Below are 14,221 nucleotides of genomic sequence, written 5' to 3'. Positions count from 1 at the left end.
ACTCACACTGGCCTCTCGCTTAGCGAGAATTTCTCCCAGCCAAGTGAGTGCCACCCCCCTCTCCATGGTCGCCGGCGGTCTTCAAATGCAGGGCCAGCCTTTTGCGCGCTATTCGTGTTGGTAGCCTGCCCCTGACCTCCCCTCTCTGTCTGCCTCTCTGACAGCCGCCTCTCTGAGAGGTTTCCGCGTTTAAGCAATACCTCTTGGTCCTCTACGCTGCCCCTTCAGGCTGCCTATTTACCTCCTGTACCCTTCCTTCTGGCTCTTGGCGACTTGGGATGCAGATCCAAGGGTTCGCCGCATTTAAGCATAATTCCAGCTTTCCCGATTCCGCATTTAAGCTATCCAGGGTACCCCGTCCGCATTTAAGCATTAGTCCCAGAGTCCCTGTTCGGGCACCAAATGCAGGAGGTCAGCTGGAGTCAAGACGCACACTCAATGTGAGTTAAAAGATCTTGCTCGTTTATTAGCTTGCATGCAGTAAATTTATATGATTCTGGCAGTTAGTGATGTGACTATACAGGCTCCTAATTGGTAGACAATGATGTAACTGAGAACCTTATGCCCCGCCCCCTCCCTGCTTACTTGTTTAGCTCAGCCTTTTAGTTCAACAGCTCTTTTATTCCCTCTGACCTTGGCCTACTTCCTTATCCCCCAGTCACCTTTGTTCTTTCACCGAAGCCTGAAAACCCGGATTGAGCAGGCCTGCTGGGCAGCCATGTCCGCAGTTCACTAACCATTCCTCTATAAGATCCCCTCTCAGCCTTCTCTTCTCCAGGCTGAACAGGCCCAGCTCTCTCAGTCTCTCCTCATAGGGCAGATGTTCCAGGCCCCTGATCATCCTTGTAGCCCTGAGCTGGACTCTCTCCAGCAGCTCCACATCCCTCTTGTACTGTGGAGCCCAGAACTGGACACAATACTCCAGATGTGGCCTCACCAGGACTGAGTAGAGGGGCAGGATCACCTCCCTCGACCTGCTGGAGACGCACGACTCCAGGATCCCATTGGCCTTCTTGGCCACGAGGGCACACTGCTGCCTCATGGTCAACTTGTCGTTCTCTTAGGCCCTAGTTTTTCTCTAATTTCCTCTTTCTCGAGCAGTTTTCCCACACAAGGTGACACTTGATCCATCTGTGCCAGGGGTTGCCCTACTAGTGTAGGTATCCTAATTTCCTCCAGTCCACGTGACCATAGAAGTAGGTTTAACAGGTGTTGTGTGGACAGAGCAAGAGTTGACATTGTCTTGTCCCAGCTACTGTAATCAAGCACCCAGGCAGCCCCAACCGCACGCTCTGCTGCACCTTTTTATTTCCCTTTTTCCTCCAGATTGTTCTGTTTTTCTGCCCTTTCCCTCTTCCAAATAAACAACCTGCCCCTAATTACTTTCCTCCCATCACCCTCTGGTTTGGTACATGTGTATCTTATTTTGCTATTTCCGATAATGTTTTATAGGTGAACTCAGCCTTATGTGGTATATGGTTGTCTAGGTACTGTTTGCCTTGCAAGATGTCCCTCCCTCAAGGGTCCTCAGTGCCCCCCTCCAAAAATCTGTGCAGTCTAGCTGTTGCTAGTTCTTTCTTTCTTAGCTATGAAATTAGCCAGCCCTTACAGCACTTTTGCAACTTTTGACAGCTTCTTCCACATCCATCTTACTACATCCAACAGTTTCTCATGGCTGGTAGGCTTTCACATCCTCTTCAGCTTTCTTAAGCTCAGACCAAGACCTAGTCAGATGTCTAGCTGTTTGTATGCAGCTGACCAAAGTAGGGATAGCCTACATGAAAAACTCATAGGAAAAAAAAAAAAAAAAGGAAAGTAAAAAGGATACCTTTTAATATATAAATAAATAATATATATATAATAATATAATTAATATATAAATAAATAATAAAAAGGATACCTTTACTCAGACTGAGTTTCAGGAAAAAAAATCCAACAAGTGTAAGCACCTGAGGTGTTACATACTTCAACAAGAAGTATGTCAGTATATTGTAGATCCAGGTCTTCCTTAAAAGAATAATCTTATGTACTACACAGACTAGAGCAACCCCTGCATGGGATAAGCAATCTGCGGAGGAATGATTCAGATGTCCTTGACTGCTGAAGGGAGAGGTTAAAAGCAATGTGCTCCGCTACCTTATTCATGATGCATCACTGCTTTCACAAATAAAAGCCTTTGTGATTTAATAATTAAGTATCCTTTGTTACTTCCCAACTTATGTAATCACATTTTCTTTCAGGAAGAGCTCAAACAGACCTCCTGGCCTATCAATCAGATCCACCCAGCTGTGATTACAGGTAACTATTTAATCTCATCTCGAAAGGGCTATCCTGCATCAGAAAACACTTGTGCCTTAGAAATTAAGATCATTACTGTGAAAGATGACAAAAAAGAAGGAGCAGGGCAGGAAAAATCAAGTGTATCAGCATTCCCCATGTCAGTAGAATGGCAGATTAGGTACGTATGCACTGATGAGCCTGGGGAACAAATGACACATGATGCAGAGGAGGATGAAAGTAACTTAGTCAACATAGCTGCAAAAAGTACTACCTGATCAGAATGATGAGCTCTTCCCTCAATTTTGCATCCATGTAGACTACCCAAAGATATAATGCTGTGGAAAATGTCTTTATATGCCTGTGCCTATGCCTGTGCCTGTGTCCTAAAGCACAAAAGTAAAATTGTATGAAAATTTTCTTCAATCCTCAAAATTATTACATCACCTTCTTTTTGTTTCATTTGCATGCTATTTTTTCCTTTTAAATTATAACGTTCAGCTTTCTGTTGAAGTGGATTAGATTGATCTGTCCTCACTAAGGGTACCTTTATAGAAATATGCATTTCAGAAATACTAACCACTAGAATTCTTGCAGGAAAACTTTATAAACATTACTCAACAGAGGAATTGTTTCAAAATAAATTCAGCAATTACTTATTTTCAGTTGCTTATGAAGCGCACATACCATGTGAGAACAAGCTAAAACAATACAAATAATATTATTCTGCTGTTCTTTATTTCTGTGTGCCATAGCACTCAGTAGAAGTCTTTGAGCTCTTCTTAAAGACAATTGTTATTTGAAGTAATAACTATTTTGCTGTTATACTTAAAGAATAGTTAGATTTGGATGCAGCATATTAAGTGTGCAATGGAAAACAGTAAATGGCAATATTTACCAAAAGAGTGTGAGAAAGGGCTTTATCTATAAATATTTTTTGATATTATTTTGATGACACATTGAAGAGTGCACATATCAGTTTGACTTTATAAAAGAGCTGGCTACTGTGAATTGTATAATTTAAACTCAAAAAGTGACACAATTCATTATTAATGATTAAATTAATATCTTAGTAACTCAATGGATATAACTTGTTAGTTTCAGTGATACTTGTTGAAATAATGAAAAGCCTTTTTAATTATTCACGCATATCATATCAGTTCTCTTAACCTTAAGGAACAGGGTGACAGCATATTATAGAGTAATGATATTGTATGTATATTGTTTAATGCTTCTTTCATCTAGATGCTTGTCTGGGCATTTCAAAAGACTACCTTGGATCATCTCACTTTAATTATGCAGTTTAATTACCCTGAAGAGTTTTCAATTAAATATATTTTGTGTGAAAAATTATTTATCTCCCAGTGTACTCATATAGCTAATCAGCAATTGTTTTCAATCTTGTTCACCACACAAATGTTTATTTAGGCTGAGAACCAACTGTGTGTTATCTGCTTTCTGCCTGTGTTGCTGATGTTTTTTTCAGGTTCATAATAGACTACTGATAAATGTAATGGAAAATATGAAAGTATTCAGTACAGAATTGTTACTTGGTTAACATAACTTGAATTTTAGGTGTAGACTAACTGTGGTAGCTATCTTTAGGAAGAAAAAAATTTGAGTCTTTTGAAAAGTACTGTAAAACATAAAATTAAAAGCTCTATGGGTATCCTTTCCCTCCAAAAGGCATGTTGGAACATCTAGAAATGTAGACATTTTCAGAGTTTAAGCTTGTTAAAGAAAAAAATCTGAAGAGTAAGTCAAAGAACTCTTATTAATAAATCTGAAGGTCAGGCTCATTACATCTGATGCAGCTTGATAAGCTTGTCAAATTTGCCCACCTTTTTCCATCAGTTTTCCAAACAGTTAAAAATTTAAACATGTAAAAGTCACCATATGTTACGCTGAAAGGTATTTGTGCTAAGGTATACCTATTATTTTTTAGTGATGCCATTTCTTCACACTAGAGAGGTAGAACTTTAATGTCAGTGATGCACTGAAAGTAACGAATGACATAAGTTATGGTAAGTGATTATTTCTATGCAGTCATCCCAGAGCCTAGTAGTATAAACTGGCAAGTGCAGCAAGGGCTGACAAATTTTCACAAGGGTCAGAAATCAAATATTGATGCTTTCCTGCATTTTGTGTCTGTGTCAGGGATTAACTGACTATTCCCAATGGAAGCGGTTTCGCAGAGTGAAAACTTATTTAGGTTCCGAAGAACTATTTGGTTTAATCATATTTCATCTTTTGAGATTTGTTTTTTAAGAACAATGGGGCTTCGGTAAAAGGAGGAAAATCTGCAGCTGCAGGCGACCTGGGAAGGACTTAGTACTTTTTATTTGTGGATGCAATCCTTAGTTATTAAAAAAAAAAAAAAAGTGCAAAGAAAACAAGAATGTTAATTAGTAACAGTCAGACTACTGTTCAAACTATTCAAATAAAAATATTCTGTCAGCGAATATTTACACTTTATCAAAAATGAGTCTACGTCTATATGCATTGTGAAGAGGAAACAGGAATATACTTGAAATCTAATTTCGATCATTATTTGGATACTTCAATTTACTTGTAATTAATACTCAGATCACATCATCCAAGTGCAAGACACAGTAAAAAAAAAGAAAAGAAAATTCTGCTGTTCTAGAGAATCTTGCAGCAATCAGCTGAGACAGTTTCCTTTCCCTTAGAAACCTGCCAACCCTAAATGGCAATGATTAGGTCAAAAACATCTTGGACATCTCCATGTCATTTTTTTTTTTTTTTGACAGGATGGATCAAACTTTCACAGGAAATGGAAGCATATGAAAATACCCTAATAGATTCTCTTTGAATACTTTTTCTTTCAAATCACTGAAGTTTTGAAGAAATAGACCAATAAGCATGGTGTCACAGAAATGCCCTTCATCTAGTGATAGAAATTGACTCCTTATGGACACTGTGTTTTGCATTACTATCCACTTTTACTTCTTTTTTTATTATTATTATTGTATTGTATGTGGGCGTCTGGAACTGTGAAATCCCATAGTTGTAAGAAGTTGCAGAGCATCAATCATTTCTAAGGTATTTAATGCAACCCTGGCATTAATGCAACATATTAACAGAGACTTTCTTAGAATGCAGAAAAAAAAGTCAAGTGTTTCACTCTCACACCAAATCAGTTCCTTTTTACCTCAGATATGAAACCCTCTCTTGTTTTGCCAAACTTCCATTTAAGTGAAAAGAAATTCTGATAAAGCATGCAGCCATATAAAGAGATGGTATATTTCCACTTTTGATATAGAAAGTGAGTATGAATGAGAAAGCCTGTGTCTCTTAGTCTTCTTTAGATCATAAATAGTATTTAAAGTACAATATTTTTGCTCACAATCTGTAAAAAGATGGGATTTTCAATCTCACTAAAAGAGTAAAACTATATTCTGTACTTGGTAATGTTACGAACTTCATTGAAAACCAAGTCAGGGAGAGGCTTGAGAAAGAGACATTTTGGCTAATTATTTGAAAAACTGCTAGTAATAGGAACACAGGATAATTAATGAGGGAAAAGACCTCACAGACTCATCCTGCTCAAAGCAGTGTCAGCTATGAGGTCAGAGCAGGTTTCTTAGGATTTTATTCAGTCTGGTCTTGAAAACCTTCAACAGGGTAGACTTACCAACCCCTCTGGGCAACCTGTGCCAGTGCATGAAAAAGATATTTTTTGTATCGGATTGAACCCTCTTTTTTTTCTGTTCATATCTGCTGTTTCTTGTTCTCCCACCATGCACCACGCACCACCTTAAAGAGTCTGACTCCAGATATCTCTGGAAGAATCATTGGAAAATGTTATATAATCAAAAAGGCCCCTGGTGTTTTACTGCTGCATCTTGGCTAACTACTGAAAGACATTTTCTGTTTCTTCATAGTCTACATTCATTTTGAAAGTGCCTGTGCAATGCTGAGAAAAGAACCCACTGTCCATACAAAGGATCAAAATAAGACTTTTGCACAGAAATGGTTATTTTTAGAAGTGTCTTAAACACTCTTTCATCCTTTCCCAGGAGCCATAGCTTGTCCAAAATTTTGCCAGAAGGTGCTTAGTTGCAAAGGCAGGCTCCAGTGCCATGCTACAACTTTTCAAGCTGATACTCTTTAGTAGCTTCAGGTTCTCCCCACTCCCACTTTCTTAGTTTGAAATAAATGTTGTGAAGAGAAAAAAAATGTGACTGACATTAAGACATTAAGCTAGTTTTTTATTTTGAAGGGGGTAAGAAAGATTCATTGGATCTGGTTAGGAAGTCACCTTTTTGGATCATATCAAACAGATCAGACCCTGAGCTGGATATTCTTTTGAATTTCAAGATGGAATAAATGAGGACTCTTTGAGTCTACTGTGTGTTAGTAAATTCTCCCTTATTTCAGGGCCATTTCTAAGCTTTGCATGCTTTCAGTTAGGGTGAGTGTGACTAGGGTTAGTCACAGTCCAGTGACCCCCCCCCAGCCATGTCTATAGTGATCAGACCCCGAGAGACCAGATGGGGATTAGGGAAAAGGCTCATGCATCTTCTGGGCCGATGGGGGAGAGGGTGCATGGATGGGAGCCCAAGAGGAGGCTATCCAGGGAAATTGGAGCCTCTTCGTGGCAGAGAAACTCTCAACAAATATTTTATATTTACTTTGGAACTTATGTGAGCAATAGTTTATGTACTTTATAACAGATTCTTCTAGAATTTATTTCCCTAGTTTGTTTATGAAAGTTTTGTGTGATGTGATATTGTCAAAACATTATTGAAATCAAGGTATATCACACCTGTCAACCATTCCATCCAGTAATTCTGTCAATGAGAAAAAATTGATCTCAGTAAATTAATCCTGGATATTGCAGGTCATCTTATATTTTAGGTAAGTGCATACAAATTTCTCTAATGAGTGCTGGTATCTTTCTAGGTTAGAAGCTACATTAGCTAGCTTAAACTAGTCTTAGATTCATATTTTAATTTCCCTGCTTTGAAATAAAGGAGGCTGTGTCTGCGGGTCCCCCTGAGATCAGGCCTATCTTCTTGTAGCTCCTGAAGTTAAACAGTAGAAAAGGTTTTCTATGACTAGCTCTTAACCACCTTACAGTAAAACCTGTATCTTGAATGAGTCTTCTTTATCTAACTGCCTATTAATGTATTATTTCCTTGTTCCGTGTTTCTATTCTGTTGTCACTAGTGGTTGTTTAAACTACTTGGTTATAAACAACCTTTTTCATGTGAAGAATGAGGGAAAAAAAAAAGACATTAAACTTTTTATAGAAAACAGCTCTAGCTGACATAGTTGTGGATCAAACCAATACTTCATCACTTTAATGAAAACCTGTCTATAATGTTAATGGTTTATTGCTTAGATTCTTAAATTAGAAACAATTCCTTCCAGATTTGAAGCAACACCACATGAAGACTAAGAGACCACATAGACTAAGATTTTAGCTTACTACACAAACGAATTCAACATATATATCATATTCTATTTAGTTTACAGATGCATGGGTGTAATAAGGATGTATAAAAATAGCATCTGGTTTATTTTCAATATATTATTATTTTTTTGAACATTTCCAGTAAGACATACTTCCTCCTTTATTAGCTTTTCTGCTAATACATAAATCAGATGCATGGATCTTATATTTTAAAGATCTTTAAAGGGATCCAAATACATCTTTGTAATAAGTGCTGAAACAAGACTGAAATGAACCTATTGGAAGTGTGAAAAGAGTGAAGTAGAAATAAAAATGCTATTAACTAAAGAATAGCTGGTGCATACACTCCTATATGCAAGTTAGCACTCAATGAATGGAAGTTAGGGCTCTGAGATATAAAATCATCTAAGAGCATCTCTACATAGCTGTGATTAAAATCAAATCAAATCTTCTGTCCCACTCCTATATTAAAGGTTAATCAACTGACTGAACAATAATCCACTATGTACAGCTTGTATTAAAGCAGAAAAGTAATATTGGATCTAAAACAAACTATCAAAGCTGTACATAAGACTAATTTCATTGTTTTCTACTTGCTGCTCTGCACCAGCTAGCTAAACTTAATTATTAGTAAAAATAACACAGCTAACAAGACATCTTCCCCAGGAAACAAAATATTCCACACCATGAATTATTTTTTCACCAATATATTTTGCCATGGAGGTGGAGTTTTTAGGAAAGCCAGTAAGTAGACAGGTTTTATGGGGTGCGACCATGAAAGCCCTCCTAGAGGGCAATCATGGTATTTGGGAAACAAATAAACAAACAAACAAAACCCAAGTCAACCACTAGAAGACCTAAATCAACTTCCCAGCCTTAATTTGCCAAAAATGAACCCTCCAGATTTTGAATCCTATTAGATCTCTGTGTTTTAAAACCTCGTTTTCATATAATCAAATATCAGATCTCCAGTGTGCATATATATAGAAGAAAGCACAAGTAGACAGGCTTATCCTGGGATGTTCATGGCATGGACTCTCCTGAGTTATCTTTCAGGGATTGCCTGGAAGTACTGCAAGCATGAACTGCATATGATTTTTCTGGGGGGAAAAAAAAAGAAGCAAAGAAAGAATACAAGAAAACCACTCTATCCTGAGGCAACTCCTAATAATACATGCTGTTTTCTGACTTTACTCCTTCATAACAATAACGATATAACAGTTATGCTGAGGCTATTACAAAGGCTAGCTGCTCTGGAACCAGTTTCCTCAACATTTTCTGTGGCTGGTACAAAAATGAGCGGTCACCAGGATGATATAAGTTTCTTGGCTATTTCTGGTCTGATTCCTTCCTCTTTCTTCTTAGAAAAGTGTAATTTGGTCTGCAGAAAGTATACAAACCAGACTTTTTTTTTCTTTATGTTAGAGAAGATCCTGTTATCTATGAATATATACTGTTTTGAAGAAGTATGTAGATTAAATGTACTTTAAACTTACAACAGAATATTGTTCCCCTGTCATTAGTGGAAGACAACACACCCCATCCACCCTTTTACATATTACAATTTTTATTCCCTTTATTTTTCTAGCCAAGACCTAATTTACTGCGCCCTGAAGCTACAGATGCCTCTGAAGCCCTCTCTATTTTCTTGGATAGTCTGTGAACAAAGAAATCTTTTGTATGAAATCTCTCCATATAATTTGAACAAAAATAGCTTCAAGACTCAGCAAGGAAGCAAACTAACTACATGTCTGAATAGAAAACCAAGTCCATAATTCTAACACAAACAGTTGCAGAGCTAAAATAAATAGATATATAAGCAGTTATCAGAGCACTCCCAATAATGCATCTTTAATACTTTAAGAAATGAGTGAGGAAGGAATCAACATAGTTCCTCAGGCAGTCTTACATTCTGTTAGATTATTGGAAGTTTGTAATTAGAAATATTTCAATATTTCAAGGCTGCTCACCTTGCACTCCTCCCCACTCCCAACAAGAAAAATACAAATAACCATAAAAAGTACAAATTTTGAGTTCTATTTATGGCTTTCTCATAATGAATTTTTTAGCCTAATTTTAAATGGGGACATGGTTATGTGTAGTAGTAAAACGTAGAAGACAAAATGACAAATCTTCTTCAGTAAATTTAATGCAGACACTAGCAAGATAGCTAGTCATTTAAAAATTATCAGCGTTGGTGGGATTGTTTCATGCTTGTGAGGTCATTTTGGAAATATGAATAAAGGTACAGGCTAATGTGGCAAATATGCTGTCCTTGAATCTGTGCAATATGTGACAAATCAGGCACCAAGATGAGTCACACTTATAACCTGATGTTCTATATGTGACATCAGTAATTTTGAAGTCTTGTACGTACCAAGTCATCATTGTCACCACTCCAAGATTCTTGTATGCAATGAATGCTACAATATACAATATGCTGTGCAGACAAGCAATTCTTCATTGTCATTAATGTCTTAATATCATCCTAACATGTCAGAAATGAGAGGCTCAATTTCAGCTCATATTAGTATCTCATGATGGCTTAGAGGACAGGGAAACTGAAAAAGATCATTTCTGTCTCTAAGAATGGCATGAAATTTAGGTCTTAACTCTCAAGTGCTGCAGCTGAGTTCCCTCCATTCAGAAGAATCTTAGACTCCATTTAACTACCCTAAATTTAAAGTTGGGTCCATCTTTAGTCCTGACCCCAAGAGAAAGATTTGTCAAGGGAGAGATTTTTAAAGCAGTCATGGTCCTATTTAGGTATTCAAATAAATGGGTAAATTGCCAGTTAGTTGTCAGCTGCCGAGCTATTTTGCAAAATCTGACTGGAAGATCTTTAGAGGGTGCTGAGTACCAGAAAAATTAACTAGATTTAATTGTCTGAAAGGCTGTCTGAAAAGATCTTTCTGAAAATCTCTTCCAGTTGGGAATCTTCAGCACTCCAAAAACAAAGAACCGCTTGATCCATATTGCAATTTGCCCTAGAATTAAAATGAAAATAAAGGTGTATATAAAAGCATATGTTGCTCATGCCCACTTCTTCCAAAGAAAAGCCACTTCACAGAATCAAAGAATGGTTGAGGTTGGAAGGGACCTCTACAGATCATCTAGTCCAACCCCCCTGCTCCAGCAGGGATACCTAGAGCACGTGTCACAGGGTGGCTTCCAGGCAGATTTGGAAGATCTCCAGAGAAGGAGACTCTACAGCCTCTCTGGGCAGCCTGTTCCAGTGCTCTGTCACCCTCACAGTAAAGAAGTTCTCACTCAAGGTGGAACTTCCTGTGCTTTAACTTACACCCGTTAGTGCTTATCCTGTCACCAGCCTCACAGAGAAGAGCCTGGCCCCGTGCTCCCTACAATCACCTCGCAGGTACTTGAACCTTCTTGAAGCCTTCTTTTCTCCAAACTAAACAGGCCCAGCTCGTTTAGTCTTTCGTCATACGACAAATGCTCCAGTCCCTTAATCATCTTTGTGGCTCTGTGCTGGACCCTCTCTAGAAGCTCAATGTCCTTCTTGTACTGGGGAGCCCAGAACTACACACAATACTACAGGTGCAGCCTCACCAGAGCTGAGTAGAAGGAGAGGATCCCCTTCCTCGACCTGCTGGCAACGCTCCTCCTGATGCAAGCCAGGATCCCGTTGGCCTTCTTGGCCACGAGGGCACATTGCTGTCTATGGTTAACCTGTTGTCAGCTAGGACTCCCAAGTCCCTCTCCACAGAGCTGCTTTCCAGCAGGTCAGCCCCTAATCTGTACTGGTGCCTGGGGGTTATTCCTCCCCAGGTACAGTACCCTGCACTTGTCCTTGTCGAGCCTCATAAGATTCCTCTCTGCCCAGCTCTCCATCCTGTCTAGGTCTCTCTGAATGGCAGCACAGCCCTCAGGAGTGTTGGCCACTCGTCCCAGTTTGGTGTCATCTGCAAACTTGCTGAGGGTGCACTCTGTGCCCTCATCCAAGTCATTGATGAACAAGTTGAGGAGCACCGGCCCTGTGCTGACCCCTGTGAGACCCCACTGGCCATAGGCCTCCAACCAGACTCAGCCCATTTATCACCACCCTCAGGGCTCTGACATCCAGCCAGTCCTCAATCCACTTCACTGTCCGCTCATCCAGTCCACACTTCCTAAGCTTTCCTATGAGGATGTTATGGGAGACTCCGTCAAAAGCCTTGCTGAAGTCAAGGTAGACAACCTCCACAGCTCTTCCATCGTCCATCCAGCCAGTAACCTCATCGTAGAAGGCTATCAGGTTTCTCAGACATGACTTCACCTTGGTGAATCCATGCTGACTACTCCTGGTCACCTTCTTTTCCTTGACATATCTAGAGATGGTCTCTAGGATGAGCTGCTCCATCACTTTTCCAGGGATGGAGGTGAGGCTGAGGTGTAGTTTCCCAGTCCTCCTTCTTGCCTTTTTTGAAGACTAGAGTGATGTTGGCTTTCTTCCAGTCTTCTGGCAGCTCCCCCACTCTCCATGGCCTCTCAAAGATGATGGAGAGCAGCTGAGCAATGACTCCTGCCAGTTCCCTCAGCACTCTTGGGTGCATCCCATCCGGGCCCATAGATTTATGGGTGTCCAGTTTGCCTAAATAATCCCTAACCCAATCCTCCTTGACCATCGGAAAGTCCTCCTCTCTCTTGGGTCTCTCTCTTGTCTCCAGGCTCAGTACATGGGAACTGGCCTTGGCAGTGAAGACTGAGGCAAGAAGGCATTTAGTAACTCTGCCTTCTCTGCATCCTCCGCTATCAAGGCACTCTCCCCATCCAGCAGCAGACTAACATTTTCCCTAGTCTTCCTCTTGCTGCCTATGTGTTTGTAGAAGCCCTTCCTGTTGCCCCTGACATCTCTCGCTAACTCTAATTCCAAACGGGCCTTGGCCTTTTTTGTTGCATCCCTTCATTCTCTGACAATGTTCCTATATTCTTCCCATGTGACCTAGCCCTTCTTCCACATTATGTATGTGCTCCTTTTCTCATGAAGTTTACCCAACAGCTCCTTGTCCATCCACGCAGGTCTCCTGCCCGTCTTGCTCGACTTCTTTCTTATAGGAATGCACCGATCCTGAGCTTGGAGAAAGTGGTGCTTGAATAGTATCTAACTTGCCTCGACCCCCTTTCCTTCTAGGACCCTTGCCCAGGGGATTCCTCCAAGGAGCTCTCTGAAGAGGTCAAAGTTAGCTCTCTTAAAGTCCAGGATTGCAATCCTACTTCTTGCCCAGCTTCCTCCTCGCAGGATTGTGAATTCCAGCATCTCATGGTCACTGCAGCCAAGACTGCCTCCAACCTTCACATTTCCTACTAGACCATCTCTGTTTGATAGTATCAGGTCTAGCAGCACCCCTCCCCTTGTTGGCTCATCAACCACCTGCATCAAGTAGTTATCTGCAATGTTCTACAGGAACCTCCTGGACTGTCTGCTCCTAGCTGTGTAGTTATCCCAGACATCAGGGTGGTTGAAGTCCCCCATAAGGACCAAGGCCTGGAATCATGAGGCTTCTTGCAGCTGCCTGTAGAAAGCCTCATCCACTTCCTCTCCCTTGTCCTAAGGAGGCCCTTAGTAAACTCCTAAGACAGTGTTGCCCCTGTTGGCCTGCCCTTTAATCCTCACTCACAGGCTCTATACCTGCACTTCATCCTCCCCTACACTGAGCTCCATACATTCCAGTTGCTCTCTCACGTAAAGAGCAACACTGCCACCTCGCCTTCCTGGCCTGTCCTTCCTGAAAAGCCTGAAGCCATCCATGGCCGTGTTCCAGTCATGAGAGCTGTCCCACCATGTCTCAGTAATTGCAATGAGATCATGGCCCTGCAATTGCATACACATCTCCAGTTTGGCTTGTTTATTCCCCATGCTGCATGTGTTTACAGCTGTGTGCATTTACACTTGCATATATCCAGCGTTAAGTGCAATCCCTTTAGAAGATCTGAGCCGTTCCTTCTTTGTCCTTTTCTCTGGCCTACTGGAAGAGTTAGATGAGTGCACTCTCCAGAAGTTGACGTGCAGGGTGCTGGATGTAATAGTTTTAAGACCTTTATTACTTTAGGAGATCTATTCTTCCAGATGATTTCTGATGAACATCACATTAATATGGAACTAAGCGAAGTATTGAATTATATGTACCTGGTAATTTTTACAGCAAAAATAAATTCTTAATATCCCTTTTAAGAATATTTTAAAAAACAAATGAGATTCAAAGTCTTTTTAACTACTTGAATAGAACGAATAGGCATTCCTTAAGAAAATATCTTGCTGCAAAATAAACACAAACCCCTTTTAAATATTTTAAAATCCGATAAGAATTTGTCACATGGTGTCCATCGTATACTTTCCAGTTCTGACTTCCCATTAATCATGTGAGAGATGTATGAAGTACAGTGTAAGAAATGTCTAAAAAGCCATTTCTACAACTCTGCAGTTTTTTAAAAACGAAGATAGAATTCAGTATTTTGGAAGTCATGGTAAAAACTCGAGCCAAATCAAAGAAAGGACATTCTTCT

The sequence above is a fragment of the Tinamus guttatus genome, unplaced genomic scaffold, assembly GCF_059628265.1.
Source record: "Tinamus guttatus ecotype Peru unplaced genomic scaffold, ASM5962826v1 Tinamus_guttatus_pri_ptg000315l, whole genome shotgun sequence".
NCBI classification, from domain to species: Eukaryota; Metazoa; Chordata; class Aves; order Tinamiformes; family Tinamidae; genus Tinamus; species Tinamus guttatus.
Note: the sequence above shows the minus strand (reverse complement) of the source record.